At 58.4% G+C, this 16,507-nt stretch overlaps 1 protein-coding gene and 1 long non-coding RNA gene across 5 annotated transcripts in view; both read left to right on the top strand.

Annotated features, from left to right (window-relative positions):
- Nucleotides 1-1,124: 1,124 nt before the first annotated feature.
- Nucleotides 1,125-16,507, top strand: part of LOC127060296 (uncharacterized) — a 75,572-nt gene continuing 60,189 nt past the window's right edge. The window contains exon 1 of the long non-coding RNA XR_007779183.1: nt 1,125-1,371. This is a non-coding gene — a long non-coding RNA (uncharacterized LOC127060296). The remainder of the gene's footprint in view (nt 1,372-16,507) is intronic.
- The window catches only part of EPB41L1 (erythrocyte membrane protein band 4.1 like 1), a 62,394-nt gene continuing 51,426 nt past the window's right edge, over nt 5,540-16,507 (top strand). For all 4 annotated transcript variants that reach the window (XM_050982065.1, XM_050982062.1, XM_050982061.1 and 1 more), the window contains exons 1-2: nt 5,540-5,620; nt 13,715-13,764. The gene's annotated coding sequence lies outside the window, so the exon portion shown is untranslated. The remainder of the gene's footprint in view (nt 5,621-13,714; nt 13,765-16,507) is intronic.

Genomic DNA, 16,507 nt, shown 5'->3' with positions numbered 1-16,507 from the left:
ATGGGTCATTAATCTCTTTGATTAATTAAAAAATGCATTTCATGCCCTTTTATTCCTATTTTTCCACCATGTGCATAACTACCTACAGTATCCCAACTGTCTGAAGGGCAGACACTGAGAGCATTTGGGGAGAAGGTCCTTGGGAGCCCTTGGGAAGCAAAGGATGAAGGCAGTGGGATGTCTGCTCATCCCCTGAGACTTCAGGGCTGCAGACATGCAGGCATAATAAGGGCTGGATTGCCAGATCTGGTGACAGTCCCTAATGACATCTGTCCCAGGGACTTCTTTGAGATTTGGATCTCACTCGAACAGCCTGGAAAAAGATGGCATCAAGAGCTGGAAATGTTTTCTTTGGCTGGAAACATTTGCCTGAGCTTCCCAGTGCTCCCACCACCCAAAGGATGAAGGGCAGGAGGTGCCCAAGAGCTGCAGCAGCTGTGGTCCCTCTCCTATGGGCTGCCACCCCCTGCCCATGGGCACCCCCAAGCCTCCCTTGGGGGCTTTTGCTGAGGGGGCTGGAGCAGAGGAGCACACAGGGAGCATCTCACTGATCCCAGCTGGCAGCCAGCTCCCCGAGCTGCACAAAGGGCCTTTTCATGCCCTGCATAAACAAGCAAGAGCCATGAAAGGTTGTTATCGCAGAGCATCAGCACCAGCAGCAGCTCAGGCAGGGATTCCCAAAATAACCTCCTCCCAAAAGGCACAGACACACACACCCCCTTTTCCCTGGTGCTGGGATTTAGGGAATAAAGGCTTTGGGTTGCCCAAGCCCCTCTGCAGAGACCTGCAGACCCAGCTCTGTCCCTCTGTGCCAGGCAGGGCCTCCTTCAGCTCAACACAGCCCTGCTCCAGCTCCTGCTGCATCCCTGTGTCAGTGTGTCTTGGTTTGAACAGACAGGTGTCTGCTGACGAAGGCAGGAGCCTCCCTTGAAATGGAAAACGTAAACTCCCTTCCTCCAAATTGTTATAATTTTGAAATTAAGGGGCTCTCAGGCAAAGATATGAGAATAGGAATAACAGTTCTTTACTACAAAAATTAAAAATACAAATGCAACAGTACAAAACAAAGCACTGCCAGAGTCAGAGCAGGCCCTGGCCCCTGTGTGTCAGGGTGGTGGCACAGTCCCATCCCAGGGGGGCTCAGGGTGGTGGCACAGTCCCATCCCAGGGGGGCTCAGCCCTCCTGCAGTGCCAGCTGTGGCTCTGCTGGAGCAGGGATCCTGCACAAGGGGGGAGTTTTCCTCTGCAGCTCCAGGGCTGCTGGAGATGGGCCTGCTCTCCCTCTGGGAATGCAGGGCAGCAGAAAGCTGCTCCTCTGGGAATGCAGTGGGCAAAGGCTGCTGTGCTGTTCCCAGGGCAGATTGGATCCAGGTAGGAATGCCTGGCTCCTCCCCTGGGATGATGGAATTTTATCAGCCATGCAGGGACACTCCTTGGCCATGAACAGAGGATAATTCATAATTAATGGCCCATGAACAGCAGAGATCTCCTGGAGGACGGATTGGTTATGGAAGAGATAAAGAAAACTGCCCAATGAACAGCAGAGAACTGCCCCACCTCTAATTGATGGTGATTGAACACAGCCCCAAGCCACATCTTCTGACTTAAGACACCTGGAGCATCCGTGGAGCATCCTCAGCAGGGCTGGTGATGGCTGCATGTGGCCCTTCCCAGCACCGGGGCTGTGAGGACTGGCTGAAGGTTTGCTCTGGGCCTGAAAGGTGGAGCTCCAAGAGCTCCAAGGTGCTCTTCCTTGCAGGAGGTTTGTTTCCACAGCTGCACCCTGGAGCTGGGCCCCAAGCTGCACCCCTCTGATTTGTCTCCTTCAGAGAAGAGCAGGTTTCCATGTAGAAATGCATTCCAGAGGCACTGCTGGAGGATGTGCTGCTCCTCTTGGCCTTCTTTCCCATAAAGCCAGGCCAGAGTGACTGCAGAGGTAAATTGAGAGAGGAAAAGTTGATGGAATGAAAGAGCTTGGAGGCTCTCAAGGAGATAGAGACATAGACCCAGACTGGTTTGGGTTGGAAGGGACCTTGAAGACCATTCAGTTCCATCCCCTGCCATGGCAGGGATACCTTCCACTGTCCCAGGCTGCTCCAAGCCCTGTCCAGCCTGGCCTTGGGCACTGCCAGGGATCCAGGGGCAGCCACAGCTGCTCTGGGCACCTGTGCCAGGGCCTCCCCACCCTCCCAGGGAACATTTTCTTCCTAACAACCAATCTAAATATCTGGTCTCTTAGTTTAAAACCATTTCCCCTTGTCATGTCACCATCTGCCTGTGTAAAAAGCTGTTCTCCCTCATTTTTATAAGCCTAAATCACTGAAAGGTGCTCCAAGGTCTCTCTGAAGACTTTTCTTCTCCAGGCTGAACACCCCCAGCTCTCCCAGCCTGTCCCAGAGCAGAGGAGCTCCAGACCTTGGAACATCTCTTTGCCCTCTCTGGACTCACTGCAGTAGCTCCACATCCTTCTAATGTTGGGTTCCCAGGGCTGGAGGCAGCTCTGCAGGTGGGGTCTCACCTGGGTGGGCAGAGGGGCAGAATTCCCCCCTCACCTCTGCCCACTCCCCTCTTGATGCAGCTCAGGATGTCTCCCTGGGCTGCTAAAAATCTGGGAAAAGCCTGACGCCCAAATCTGTCCTAAAACTGAACTGTGAAACATCTGCCAGCCCTTTGCAATTTATGCCAGTCCTCGTTGATTTGTGGGGGGTTTGTATTGTTTCAGGTTGATTCTGCTGGACAGTGGGAATCTGGTCAGGACATCCTCACTTGGGATTACCTCACTCTCAAAAGAGGAAGCTTTTCACATGGAGCTCCCAGGGCACACAGGTCCCTCTGTTCATGCTGAGGCTGCAGGAAGCTCCAAGGTTTCCCTTGTGCACCCATGGAAAACCAGGGTGGACACTGGACAGGCAGAAGGGCACCTCCACCAGCTGAGTGGTACCTGCACTTGGGGTTTAAAACAGCTGTGTTTTCTGGAAATGTGTTCAATTCATGTAAAAAAAAAATCTGAACAAATAGCAGCTCCCTTAAATGTCTTTACATTTCTTGAAATATCTTTTAATTTTCAGTTAAGCTCCCGAAAACCTTGCAAAATTTACACTTCCTTAGTGTTTTCTGGGGGAATAGAGAAGTCTTGCTGTCCCCTCCCTGCCCACCCCATCTGCCTTGTGTGGTGTTTCCATTTGCTCCCATCACTGCAGCAGGAATTGGACAGGGATGCAGGAAAACTCATTTATCAGCTATTGAACAGCCAGGAGAGCCCAGCACAGCTGCGGCTACCGAGAGCTCCCTGGGGATTATTTTGCCAGGGAAGCTCTTTCCCTCTCCTCAGCAAGCCAGAGGTGCATTTTCCATGCCTTCAGGGCTGTTGGAGAGATTCAGTCCATAGCTTGGTGGTCAGGGGAAGACAGGCTGGGTTGTTTGCAGCAGTGTGAGATTAGGAGTGAAGGATTCACTGGGGAAATCTGTTCTGTATGTTCTTCTTCCAGCTCCCTGGCTCCCAAAGAGGATCCTACATCCCAAGGGGACAGTGGCATTAAGGATATCTGTGCTCAGAGTGCTGCCAGTGCAGTCACCCACTGACTTATCTGACCCAAATTCACTCAAAAGGGTGAATTTACATTTCCCAGACTTTCCTTTGGAGTGTGACAGAACCCCCTGAGCAGCCATCACTGTTTTCCCTTTGAAGGCCTGGAAGATGAATGCAGACAGTCACAGCAGCTTGCACACAACTGCAAGTATTTTTTTTCAACAACCCAGTGCAGCTTTTCTCCTGTATAAATTCCTTACAAATTCACACCAGTTGAGTCCCCTGCAGCAAATGCTGTCCCTTGCAGGGCAGCCACCCCTGCAGCAGGCAGAGCACCTCTTCAGCACTGTCCCTTAAGGATGTGCAGCGGTGGAAGGTTGGGAAGGAAAGCTGTGCCTGCACAGGGGATCTCAGCAGCCAGCTGGAATATTTATTTGTAAATGAATGCCCTCCCTCAAGCTGGCTCCCATGCAGTGGGGTGTTTCTTTTTTTTTCCAAGACGTTCCTGCTATTTACCCAACTTTCCAGCTGGGCTTCTCCACTGCACAAAGGGCAGGACCTGCCTGAGTTTGTACAGTGAGTCAACAGCTCAGCAGGGGATTAGAGCCCACAATCCCGCTGGCATCACTGCCTTGGCTCGAACCACTGGACCATGCAGCCTCATTTTGTTCCTGGTACTCTCTGCTGGTATGTGGTTTGTCAGGGAAAAAGCCTCGGCGTGGCTAATAAAGGAGGCACTTTCTAAAGCATTCACACAAAGCCTGCCTCATCCCAGCGCTCCAGCCCAGCCCTGGTGCTGAGGGGTCAGGCTCCCTGTGGGACTGGGAGCCACAGGATTCCCTGGGGCTGGGGGGGAGGAAGCTGAGGAGCAGCACCCAGAGGCAGCTGGCACAGAGCCCTGGCACCCACGGCTGCCAGAAGGTGACCATGTGCTGACACACTGTGACTGCCTGGCTGCAGAGGACAGGCAGAGGCTCCAGGCTGGAGCTTCCCTGCTGGGAAGGGTCCCCTGGTCTCCCTCACACCACTGGAGGCCTTTTCTGTCCCTCACACTGGGAGAGACACTTAGGGCAGCCATGCCACCAGTTAAGGGAGCAAAGGCAGGCCCTGCAGGGCAGTCAGGGCACGAGGTGCTGTTGGGAGTCCTGCTCAGTAGCACGTGAGCAGAGGGCATCAGGTACTGAGCTGGGAGCCACCACAGCTCTGGGAACCCAGACCCCAGTGCTGGGCTGGCACCTGCCTGCAGCCTTCACTGCTCAGAGTCAGCCACACGGGGGGCAGAGAGGGCCGAGTGTGCACCTCCCTGCCCCTGTCCGAGATCCAGACCCATACTCAGGGCTTACACTGGGAGCAGAGTGGCCACTGCATCCCTGCTGTTCATCCACTGCATCCCTGTGCCCCCACTGCATCCCCTCTGTGCATCCAGCGAATCCCTCAGCATCCAGTGCATCCCTGCTGTGCATCCAAGTGTGCCCATGGTTCCCACCTGTCCGTGCTGTGGGTGCACACAGATTTTGAAGAGCATCAGCCTCCCCTTTCCGTTTACATCTCCTGGGGGTGCTGCTTGCCCTTGCACCCCCAAAACGCACAAGTCTGGCCAGCTGCTGATGTGGACATCTCCCGGGGCCGGCTCACGGGTGTGCCCCCAAACGCCGACGGTGGACAGCCAGCCCGGGGTGCTCCACGAAGGGCCGGGCACCCCCGGGAGCTGCAGGACCTGCCGCAAGTCCCGCACGGGATGACAGAGGGGGCTCAGCAGGGACGAGGCCTTGGGGGAGGAGACTGAAAGTACCGGCTCCCGCGGGACGTGCTTGGGGACCCCCGGGGTGTCTCGGTGCCCCGGGGACGGAGGGAGCCCCGCAGCCCCCGCGGGCCGGGAGCGGCTCTGGGCGGGGGCGGCGCGGGGCCGTGCGGGCGGTGCGGGTGCGGACCCGCCCCTCCGCAGCGCCGCACCGCGCCCGGCCCGCCCCGCGCTGCGCCGCGCCCGCCGCACGGCGGGGCAGGAGCGGGCACGGGCGGGCAGCGGCGGCGGCCGCGCCCGGCACACGGCGGTGGAACGGAGCCGAGCCGAGCCGAGCGGGCAGAGCCAAGGTGAGCTCAGGCCGGGGGTGCGGGGCCGGGCAGCCCCAGGTGCTGCGCGGCGCTTGCGAGGAGAGAGGCGGGCAGGGCTGCAGCCCCGGCGCCGGGAAAGCTGCCCCGAGCCGGGCCTTCCCTCGGCGGCAGCGGCGCATCCCGCTCCGCGTCCCGCCGGGATGCTGCGGGCGGGGCCGGGCCGGTCCCGCGGGGCTCCGGCGGCGCTCCCAGCGCCGGGCAGGCAGCGCGGGCAGGCGGCAGCGCCAGCCCCGTCCCGCGGGAGGGACCGGGCGACCCCCGGCATCCGTAGCCCCGGGGATGCATAGCCCCGGGGATCCGTAGCCCCGAGCTGCGGTAGCACATTGAACCGCCGGGCTGTGATTTCAGGGAGACGATTTACATTAGAGGGAGAATGTGCAGAGAGCCAGGAACAACTTGGAATGGGTCCTCGCATATTTCTGTGGTTATTTTTGGAGTACCGTCATATGGCAGGAGGTGGGCTCTGGAGGTATCCTTGAGCTCAGCATTTTCTCCATAGGCTGGTTACCCGGGAGATTGTACTAGAGGACCTGCGTGGCCCTTTCCCCATCAGTGGTTTCTGTATTTCCCATCGCTGTTTCTCTGGCTGTATCTCTGTATTGTTCCCTCCTGCTGCCCGGCCCTGAGCCCGTCTTGGTGGGGACCCTTCTGAGGGCAAACAATGGTCTGGGTGTGCGGCTGGGCAGTCTCGGTGTGCTGCAGGCGATGGCAAAGCTGTGCTTCGTTCAGCTGTGGATGGTGTGAGGTGACTCCTGATCAGCCTACCTTCTCCATTGCTGTGCATGAGGTGTGGCTTCTCCAGCATCCCCAGCGAGACCAGCCCATGCCTCCATCTCCTTCCTGCACTTAGCTGGTACTTTCCCTCCAGTTTTCTCCCGCTACACTTGCCCAAAGGGATTTTTACTCCAGAAAAACTCGGGGTGTGGGGAAGCACGTTGTTTCTCTGCTCTGCTCCTTGTGGGTCTCCACATCCTCTGGCTGTGCCAGGCTCCTTGGACCATGGCTGGGGAGCAGCTCTGGTGGCTTCAGCTGCGTGTCCTTGTTGCCGTGGGGCAAGTTTGGAGCTGAGGGGAGGCTGCCTGGCTTTGGGTGATGGTCTTTTCAGGAAGGAAATTAGTTAATTACTCTTTGATGATGTTGGTTCAGAGCCTGGCTTGGCAGGCATGGCGCCCTTCTACGGGGCTCCCCGGGGTGCTGGGTCTCTCCATGAGGACCTGTCTGCTGCCTGCAGGGACACAGGGCATGTTCTGGAAGCTGTGGTAGGTCCAGAGCTCCCCTCCTTACCCAGGGATGGCCTCTGTGTTTGGAGTCAAGGGTGCAGCTGCCTCCTGTGGGCTGTGAGCCCCTCTGGGAGGGAAGGATTCCCATCTCCTCTCCTCTTCCGACCATCCCTGTGCCATGGGGATTGCTCTCCTCCATGCAGCCATTCCCAGCAGAGCCCTGGGCAGGGCTGTGGGGTGCAGAGCCTGTGTTTGGGCAGGACCCTGCTGCTTTGGCTGCTTGTGGATGTTGTGCCTAGGACTGCCTAGAATTTTTGTTTTTTACCAATTTTTGAGATATGAGCATTCTCCAGAACTCTTAGGGGAGATGTTTTGGTCAGGAGGAAGCATCTAGAAATGGTTTCTGGAGTCCAGTATGGGATTTCTAAGCTAAAGGTGTGAGTGCTCCTGGTGTGCAGAAGGGGAAGGTTTTGGTGCCTTCCCTGTGCAGACACAGAGTGTGCTGGGCCCCCTTCCCTGGGCTGCTGCCACCACCACCACAACCTTCCAGGGTAATGTGTGATGTCTTTGTGGCCAGGAGCGGTGGCTGGCTCGGCTGAAGAAGTCACTGCAGCATAGAATGGGGAAAGTCTTTTTCTTCCCCCAGGCAGCTGAGCTCCCTATTAAGCTCTGGGTGATGACCTTGGTCCTGGTGAGGAGCTGGATCCCTCCCTGGTTTCTGGAATTACATGAAGGCTTTCTGCTGGCAGCACCAAGCCCTCGTCCCGCGGGTGTTCCAGCGTCACTCCAGGCATCCTGCCTGTCTTCCCCTTGCTCCAGCACTGCTGGGGACTTCTGCTTTCCTACAGGAGCCTTCCAGACACACACAGACCACTCAGGTGCCTGACTAATTCTGTCCCTAACAGAAGAAATCTTTCCCATAACTAATTAAGGTTTCTAAATTAGGAAGCTGCTGAGAATGACCTGTCGGTTAAAGGGCAGGGGGTGGGCTTGGCTCTTCCTGGCCTTGCTCCGAGCTTCCTGCTCAGACTCACAGACATCACTGGAGCGTCCTTTGCCTTAATTCTCCTTGGCTGTACACTTGGGCTGTTTCCCTGCTGCCCTGGGCACGGAGCTCTGGTGCCAAGTGGCAGCTGGGACGCGATGGGGAGCGCGAGGAGATGGCTCAGCTCGCTAGGCTCTGCCGGAGCGGCGTGGGCGGCTGCCAGGCCTGCCTGTAGTAGACTTTCATGCGGTGCCTGTCACTTGGAGGTCTGAGCTGAGCCTGAAGCTCCCTCTGCCAAAGGAGGAACACAAAACAGTGGCAGTCCCTGGGTGTTGGGAGCTCCTGCAAAGGGAAACTTGTGCATCCATGAACACCTGACTCTCTCGCAGCACCTAAAAATGTGCTGCGGCTGTGACAGCCATGGCTGCCATTGTTCTCCTCAGAGCACTCACTGCCTCTGAGTCAGCAGGTTTGGGTTTGTCACAGCCTGTGCAGCTCTGTGGTGCTGAGCACTGGGGCTGGCCCTGACCCTGCTGCAGGGGTATGTGGGCTCTCAGCCTCGGCTCAGAGGCACTGGGAGCTTGTGCTGTCCCTTGAGCCTCGAAGGAGTTGGGTCTGTGCGAGCTGCAGGAAGCTCCAGCCTCCCTTGGAAACCCCTTGCAGCCCCTGCCCTGTGCCATTCAGGGCTGTAAAGCTGAGCATCACTGCTGCTGGCCAGGTTGGTCCTTCATCATGCTCTTGTCTGGATTACAGGAGGTGGAAAGCATGGTGGGAGGAGACTGTCAGTGGTGGGGATATGTTGCAAGGCTCCCCTGGGGCTGCAGATCCAGCCTTCCTCTCCTTCCAGCCCTTGAGGGGAAGCTTGTGGGGTGTTCAGGACCTAAGTGTGTCTTCAGATGAAGAGGAGGAAGTCTGGGCAGCCACCTTTTCCAGTGTGGAAGCAGTGGCTGCTTCCTGCAGCAGCTCTCCTGTGCACACAGCGTGTCCCTGGTGCAAAGCAGGGTGCTGGGCCCAGGCCCTATGGATGTCCCTTGTCTTGGATGGCAGCTGCTCCCTCTGTCCTGCCTTGCTCCAAAGGGATGCTGAAGCCATAGAATCATGGGTTTGTGTTGGAAAGGACCTTAAAGTTCATCTCAATCCAACCCTCCTGCCATGGGCAGGGACACCTTCTGCTATCCCGGGTTGCTCCAAGCCCTGTCCAGCCTGGCCTTGGACATGTCCAGCCACAGCTTCTCTGGGGAGCCTGGGCCTGGGCCTCACCACCCTCACAGGGAAGGATTTCTCCCTAGTATCCAATCCTAAGAAGAGCTGTTGGGCTGAAGTTTGGTATGACTGGGACAGGAGTCAAGGTTTGCTCTCCTTGCACTGGGCAGGGAGTGATGTGACTGTGTGGAATGGGACAGACATCCCAGAGCCCTGGATGGGTCATTTGATACAAATTCTTGTCTCGCTGTCCCAGTACACAGCTGAGGGGGCTCTGGATGCAGCTCAGAGTTGTCAGTGTCCTGACTGGTGTGTGCACACCCCTGAGCCCACCCTGCCCCTTCCCCAGGAATGGAAGCAGCAGACAGAGCTTTAAAATCTGGATGATAAATCTCTGGAAGAGGATTTTCTTTCCATCTCCTGCTGATGGTCTGTGCAGCCCTGTGCAGGCTCCTGGGGGCTCAGCAGTGCCCGGGCTGGGATCCTCCCGCAGGAGCTGCCCAGCAGCCCGGGCTGATGCGGAGCACAGCCCGGGGGATGCTGGCCTGACCCCATTGTGCTCAGAACACGAGACAAATGAGGCTGAAGCTGCAGATCTGTGCCTGCCAGCAGGTCAGCAGTTTCACTCGGCCACTTGGCCTCTTTGTGGCAGTGAAATGTGGCCGCAGGTCGGGATCTGCTCCATCCCCCTCTCGGTGCCCAGCCCGCTCCCCTCCAGCTGTGACCGAACTGGGAGCACCTGGCTGGGTCGGGCTGTCCCCGAGCCCCCCTGGAGCCCTGGCGAGGCGCTGGGGGGAGCAGGAGCAGGTGCTGCACCAGTGTAAAGCGCATCCTGCGGCTGAGGCGATGCTGAATGGGGATTCACAGCCCAGCCCTGCTGCCAGGTTCCTCCCACCGGCTCCTTCCTCCCTCTGCTCCTACTAACCCACTGCCGGGGCCCCTCGCTGCCTGGCAGCAGCGGAGATGTCTGCTGCTATCCTTCCCCGAGCATCAGATGGAGAAGAAAACACAGGGTGGAGTCAGCTCCGCACAAAGAAAATGTTGAGGTATCGTTTCTGCCTTCGGTGCATTTTTTAGGTGGCTGGGGAGAGATTAAACAGGATCTTAACACATTCACAGCCCCCTTCCCACCTCATTTTCCTGTGAATCTGTTGCTGTCATGGTATCTTTTGGATTATATTTTTAGCTTTGCCTTTTCCTTTTTTTTCCCCCCCTCCTCTCCTCGTATCAGGCTTTAGAAGGGAAACACGTTTCTATGGGAGAGCAGAATGAGCCATTTCACGAGACATTTTGTTATGGGCAGAAGGGCCGGGAAATCTGATTGTGTGTTTGAAATGACACATTCCCCTTTGTAATCAGCTCATCGAACTGGCTGGGGCCATGCCAGCAGCGAGCGAGCGAAGTGTCCTGGCCGGCCGGGGGCGGGGATGGCCCGGCCCGGCCCCTCCGTCCTCCCCCGAGCATCTCCACCGGCCCATCCCCAGGTGGCCACACGGGAAGGGGATGGGGGTCCTGCGGGTTTTTCTCTCGGTGATCCCGTGGGGAGCAGCTGGATGCTGTAATGAGGTGCACTCTGGATCTGGCAGTGTCTGTGCTGGCAGGAGCACGGGGGATCGGGGCACCTGGCACAGCTCTGGGGCTCTGGGGATGCTGAGAGGGACGTGGCAAAGGGCTCGAGGTGGGAGAGGGGTCCTTGGACAGTGGGGCTGCTGCTCACTGTGGGAAGGTGTTATTTTTGACTAAGATACAGACTGATGTGGTGATTGTGAACTTTGGCAGGGGAAAATTCCAGCCTGAATTCTCAGCAGTATTTCCCTTTAGCAGATTTTACTCATGTCCTGATAGATGAAGCTTGTGTGGAGTGGCCAGAACAAGAGAAGCACCCTGGGAGGGCTGATCTGGCTTGGGTCTGCACATCCCTTCGTGGGGCAGGGGCTGTTACCTCTGCCAGTTCCCTGGGGCTGTTCTTCAGGGAACCAGGGAATGCTTCCTGCTGGTAGGGCATGGTGGCCATGGTAGCATAACATGTCTGGAAGTGTCCAAGGCCAGCCTGGATGGGACTTGGAGCATCCTGGTCTAGTAGAAGGTGTCCCTGCCATGGCAGGGGATGAAACAAGATGGGGTTTGGGGTCCCTTCCAGCCCAAACCATTCTGAGATTCTATGAGATGAGTAAATTCCTGCTTGTCACCTTGGTCTGGTGTAAGACCTGTCTGACTTGGGGTGACCAAGGGAAGTGCCACAGGATGTAGAGAAGGTGCAGCTGCCCATGCTGTGTTTTGGGGACAGGGGCACTCTCAGCCCTCCTGGCACCTCCACGCTGCTGACAGAGCTTTGGAGCTCAGTCTCAGCCCGGGCAGGCCTGGGAAGGCCATGGTGGTGTGGTCCATGGTCCCTGGTGTGGTCCATGGACTCCCGTGTGTCTCCAGGGCTCCTCTCCAGCTGCACTCCTTGCCCGTGTGTGCCCCTGCTGTGCTGGAGGGGACACTACGAGTCCTTGTCCCTCAGTTGGACCCATCAGCAGCTGTGCCAGGCACTGCTTTTAATCTGGGTGAGTTGGGGCAGTGCAGGGCTCCTTCCTAAGCCCGGCCAGCGGTGCCTCCATCCATGTGCCACCGTGTTCCTGTGCCTGTCCCCGTGCCTGGGCCGGGCTGGCTGCGCTGACGAGGTGGTGACAATGAGGTGACTTTCTGCTCTGGGGAGCTGCTGCTCGTGGGCACAAGTGAGCAGGGCTGGGGGAGGCCTCACTCCCACTGCCAGGATTCCCAGAACACTCCATTAATGTGATCCTAATTGATCAGTGCCTCACACCCCAACAGAGCCATGGCTCAGAGCTGGCACAGCAGCCACGGTGCCTCTCACAGGGCAGGAGGGATGGGCTGAGGGGATGGGGAGTGCAGGGGCTTTGTGTGGCAGACTGGGCAGTGCTGAGTGCCACTGCCCTGCCCTGCCCGTGGTGGCTGCATCCTCCATCCTGCCTCACAGCTGGAGCAGGGTGCAGCCCTGGGAGCCCTGGCTGCCATACTCCTCCTCTCTGCTCTTGCACCTGCCTGCCCATCTCTGCTGGGCATCTCTGGACCCCCCCTTGAGCTGGGGTGAGAGAAATCCCAGCACACAAACCTGGCAGCAGCGTGGAGTACCCACAAAAATCATTGGGCCCCACAGAGAAGGAGCAGGACCACAGAAGCTGTGCTGGAGCAGGGAGAGAATCCCACAGGTCCCCTGTGTGCCCTGTGCCTGCTGCTGGAGTCCAGCCCATGGATCAGCTCAGCCTGGTGGCACCCATGTCCTGCTGGAGAGACAGAGCCCTTCTCACAGGGGCTTGGGCTGCTCTGCCTCCTGAGCCTCTGAGCAGGAACAGCTCCGTGGGCAGAGCAGGCAGGTGAAGAAGGGAGGTTTGTCTGGGCTCTGGGATGAAGTAGTGTGGGCATGAGGGTACTGGCATGGGACAGCAGCCCCCAGACACCAGTGGCATCCCTGAGTCACACTGGGACACAGCCCCAGCTCCACGCTCATGCTCCATGGCAGTGGTGCCTGTGGGTGGGGGGACCCGGGGCTGTGGGTGCCACCAGCACTGGAGCTGGGCACAGGTTTGCCCTGTGTGGGCACCCAGCCCTGCTCCCCACAGCCAGGACAGCTAAGGCAGGCTGGGCAGGGATCTGTGCCCGCTGGGCAGGGGTGCACCCAGAGCCAGCCCGTGGTGACATCCTGCCTGTGCTTCCCCAGGGTGACAGGCACAGGGCAGGGCCACGCAGGTGGCAGCTGCCATCCCCTCCTTGTCACCTTATCTCTCCTGCAGCTCACCTGCTCAAAGGTGGGTTTGTCTTCTTGGAGGTGCTGAAGCTCACAGCTTTATTACATCAGGTTTTCTGGCTGGGAGCAGCCTTTGTGCTGCTTGGGTCGGTGCTGCTCAGGGCAGGCTCTGGGCTGCACACAGCTGATGTTTGCTTGTGGAGAGTGAAAGGATTTTGCTGAATCCATGGGAGAGGAGGGAGCTTTGCATAGGCCTGCTTTGCTTCTGCCTGGGGGGAGGCTGGGCCTCACCTGTCCGAGGATGTTCAACAATTAACCCTTGGAGAAGCGGGAGCTATCCCTGCCGAGCCAGACCGTGCTTCCTCCTCCTGTGGTGCCTCTGGGCAGATCCTTCTCCCTGCCCAGGTGCAGTTGTCATGTAAAAGAGGCTCTGCAAATGCTGCTGCAGGCTGGGCTGTCCCTGCTGGCTGCTGGTTCTGCTCCTGCCCTGCTGGAGCTGCCATGGCCAGGAGTGGGGCTGTCTCGGGGTTCCTGCTCCAAAGCCCTGCTGGCCAGCTGCTGCCCTGGAGCCACGGCCATGGTGACAAAGAGGTGGCACAGATGGCCTGAAAGGAGAGCCTGGGCCATGCCCAGGGGATCTGGTGGCACTCAGAGGTGTGTGGGCTCTGCTGTAGTAAATATTTGCTGTTCTCCAGGAGGGAGCGGGGCTGGCTGCACATCAGGAGAGCAGAAGGAGTCTGAGGCAATGCACAGCTCCCGTTTCCAGCAGGGAGATTGGTATGGAATCCAAACACAGTGCTGGAGCTGGGCAGGCACCCTCTGGTGACAGCTCTAGCTGTCCTTCTGAGTGCTTGCCACATCTCTGGGCAGGACTTGTCTCTTCTTTTTAACCAAATCTGGTTTCTTCTTTGCAGGTTGTAAATCGTGCCCGAGCTGAGTGCTGAGAGCAGCCCCTGGAAGCAGCGTGAGTTTATCCTGAAAGCTTTTGTTCTCCTTTCCACATCCCACATGAGGCTGAGTGGGTTTTACAGCACAGAAAAGGTTGTTCAGCATGGAGAGATGCTGTAGGGAGAGGCTTGTCTGCCAGGAACCCCTGGGAATCTGGCCTGCTCCCACCAAAACACTAAACTGCTGGGCTTGGGCTTGTTGTGGCTCTCTTTGTGCTGGGATTGCTTCCTGCTTTAGCTGGGACTGGGGCAGCAGCCCCTTTGCCCACAGAAATCCTGCAGGCTGCCTCGTCCCTGTCCACTGCCAGAGGGGTTTGGGGTTTCAGTGTTGGGTTTCCCCTCTCTGGGTTTCTGTGGTCTCTGTTGTGAGGAGGATCTAAGTGTGTTTGCAAACCATCTCTGGATGGTTTGCTAGCTGTGGATCCCTGCCCAGGGCTCAGGTCCCTGGGCTCACGGGGCTGGACACAGCTGGCCTCTGGTGCAGCCTGGGAAGTCTGGGAGGAGAGGGCTGAGCTGCAGAATTCAATTGCTGTGATGCTTGGAAGAGTCAAGGGCCTGTGGCCCAGCCTCTTTAGGGACACCAGGGTCCCTCCAGCTGTGGGACTCCTCCATTCCAGAGCCCCACTGCCCAGCACAGTGGCAGCCATGGAAACCAGATGTGAGCAGCTTCCAGCAGCCCTGAGGGCTGGGGGGACAAGGTCCTGCTCCTGCTGTGGCTCTCTGACCTGCAGAGTGAGGTGAGCCTGGGCAGAGCTGCAGCATGACCCTCACCCTGCCTGAGGTGGGAGGACGATGTCCTTATCTGAAAATTGGGATGAGGAGCCCCACAGCTGGACCCTGCTGTGCTGGCTCTGTCCCTGGTGACAGAAGTGTGTGACAATGTGCACCACGGGGCTCAGACCCTGCTGCCCACGGGCCTTGGCTCCTGCCACACAGGGCAATGGCTGCAGGTTCTTTATCCAAGGTTTCACACCCAGAGGGTGCTGACACTGCCCAGACTCCCCAGGGAATGGTCAGAGCCCCAAGGCTGCCAGAGCTCCAGGAGCATTAGGAAAACGCTCCCAGGCACAGGGTGGGGTTGTTGGGGTGTCTGTGCAGGGCTGGGGGCTGGACTGGATGGTCCTTGTGGGTCCTTTCCTGCTCAGGATGGTCTGTGGGTGTGGGCAGGGGATCTGGATCCCTGCTGAGGGCTGGGATGGGCTGCTCTGGTGGGCTCCTGGGGCTGGAGCTGCCTCTGGCTCACAGCAGGGCAGGTCTCTGCTGTGTTTTATGAGCAGTTTCTCACCAGCTCTCCTCCTCCAGGCATTTTGCAAGATGCCAACTCCACCTGTGCCTGGGGGTGCAGGTCTGCAGGGAGAGCCAGGAGTGGCAGGCATCCTCGTCCTGCCTTGTGTGCAGGGCTTTGGCAGTGGGGTGAGCAGTCTGCAGCTGGTTGAGGCAGAGCTGCAGGCCCAACATCAGTGGTGGGTTTCATGTGAGTTTCATGTGAGTTTCATGTGGGTTTCATGTGGGTTTCATGTGCTCCTGCATGGCCACAGTGTCCCCCAAGGGTGGGACAGACCCCAGGCTCTGTACCTGGGGTGGGTGTCTGGGCTGGGTACCCACAGGGAGTGTTCTGCTCCTGGGCAAGGCCACCAGGAAACTCTGCCCCTGGATGGGAGCAAATCCCTGTTGGGGTCCCCCATGCTGGGCTGGCATGAGGAGCAGGAAGGAGGACGTGTGCCATCCCCATGGTGACCCTGGTGCCAGCCAGCCCCTTGCCCTTGCTGGTGGCTTTTGGTGGCCCAGGTGCAGCTGGGGGCCCTGGCCCAGGTCTGGGTGTCTTGGTTTCACAGTTGCCCCTTGTATCTCCGGGGTGCTGGGGCTTGGGCAGCTGCAGCTCTGTGCCCAGGGAGGTGTCCCCTGCTTTGGGGGGATTGGTGACACTTTGGTTGTGGCACAGGGATTGTGCTGGAAATGAGCCTCTCCTGTCTCTGGGTTCCTGCAGCTCTTTCACTCTGGGGCTGGTCCCACCTCCTGGGCAGGGGTCCTGCCTGCTGGGGCTGGCTGGGGGCTGATCCTAGGGGAGCTTGCTCACAGGACACGGTCATCCACCAGCTGGTCACTGCAGGTCCTTCCAACTGAGCTACCCCATCGTCCTCAATGCTGCACAAGGTGTCACCTTACCTTGGGGAAAATGACACTTTGTCACCACTTCAGACCCTGACAGGGCCTTGTGTAGTGCAGAGCAGAGGATGATGATGGTGGGGAGAGTGCTTGGCCCTTCCTTTGAACGGGGGAAGATGGGGGAAGGCAGGGCTGAGCCTGTGCCAGGACTGGGCTCCTTTTGGTGCCTTCCCTTGCTCTGGGTGCAGTTCCCCTCCTCGAGTCCTCTCCTCCTCCAGGCCACTGCATCCCAGGGTGTCTGGCCCTGGGTTCCTCTTGCCCAGGGAGCAGCTGCTCTGCCCTGGCTGCCACATCCCAGCACAAGGCAGCTGAACCCGTGCTCTGTGCCTTCCTCTGCAGGCAGGAGAAGGATGGGAGCAGCTCTGTGCCAGTCCCTGGCTGGGTGAGGGGTGTTCCACAAGGGCTGCAGCAGCCCTGCCTGCTCCTGGAGTGCAGCCCAGGTGCCTTGCTGGTGCTCCACAGTGGGCAGTGGTTCACTGAGCTGGGTTCCCAGGGCTGGCTCTGCCATCACAGCCTTGGGCTCAGCCTCCCTGCCCTGCTGCACCAGAACATTCCAGGGCTGTGCTCTGGTGCCATCCCTGGGTGAGGGTTGGA

The sequence above is a fragment of the Serinus canaria genome, chromosome 20 (genome assembly GCF_022539315.1).
Source record: "Serinus canaria isolate serCan28SL12 chromosome 20, serCan2020, whole genome shotgun sequence".
Classification (NCBI taxonomy): Eukaryota; Metazoa; Chordata; class Aves; order Passeriformes; family Fringillidae; genus Serinus; species Serinus canaria.
The sequence above is the reverse complement of the archived record's forward strand: the minus strand, read 5'-3'. Positions and strand labels throughout refer to the sequence as shown.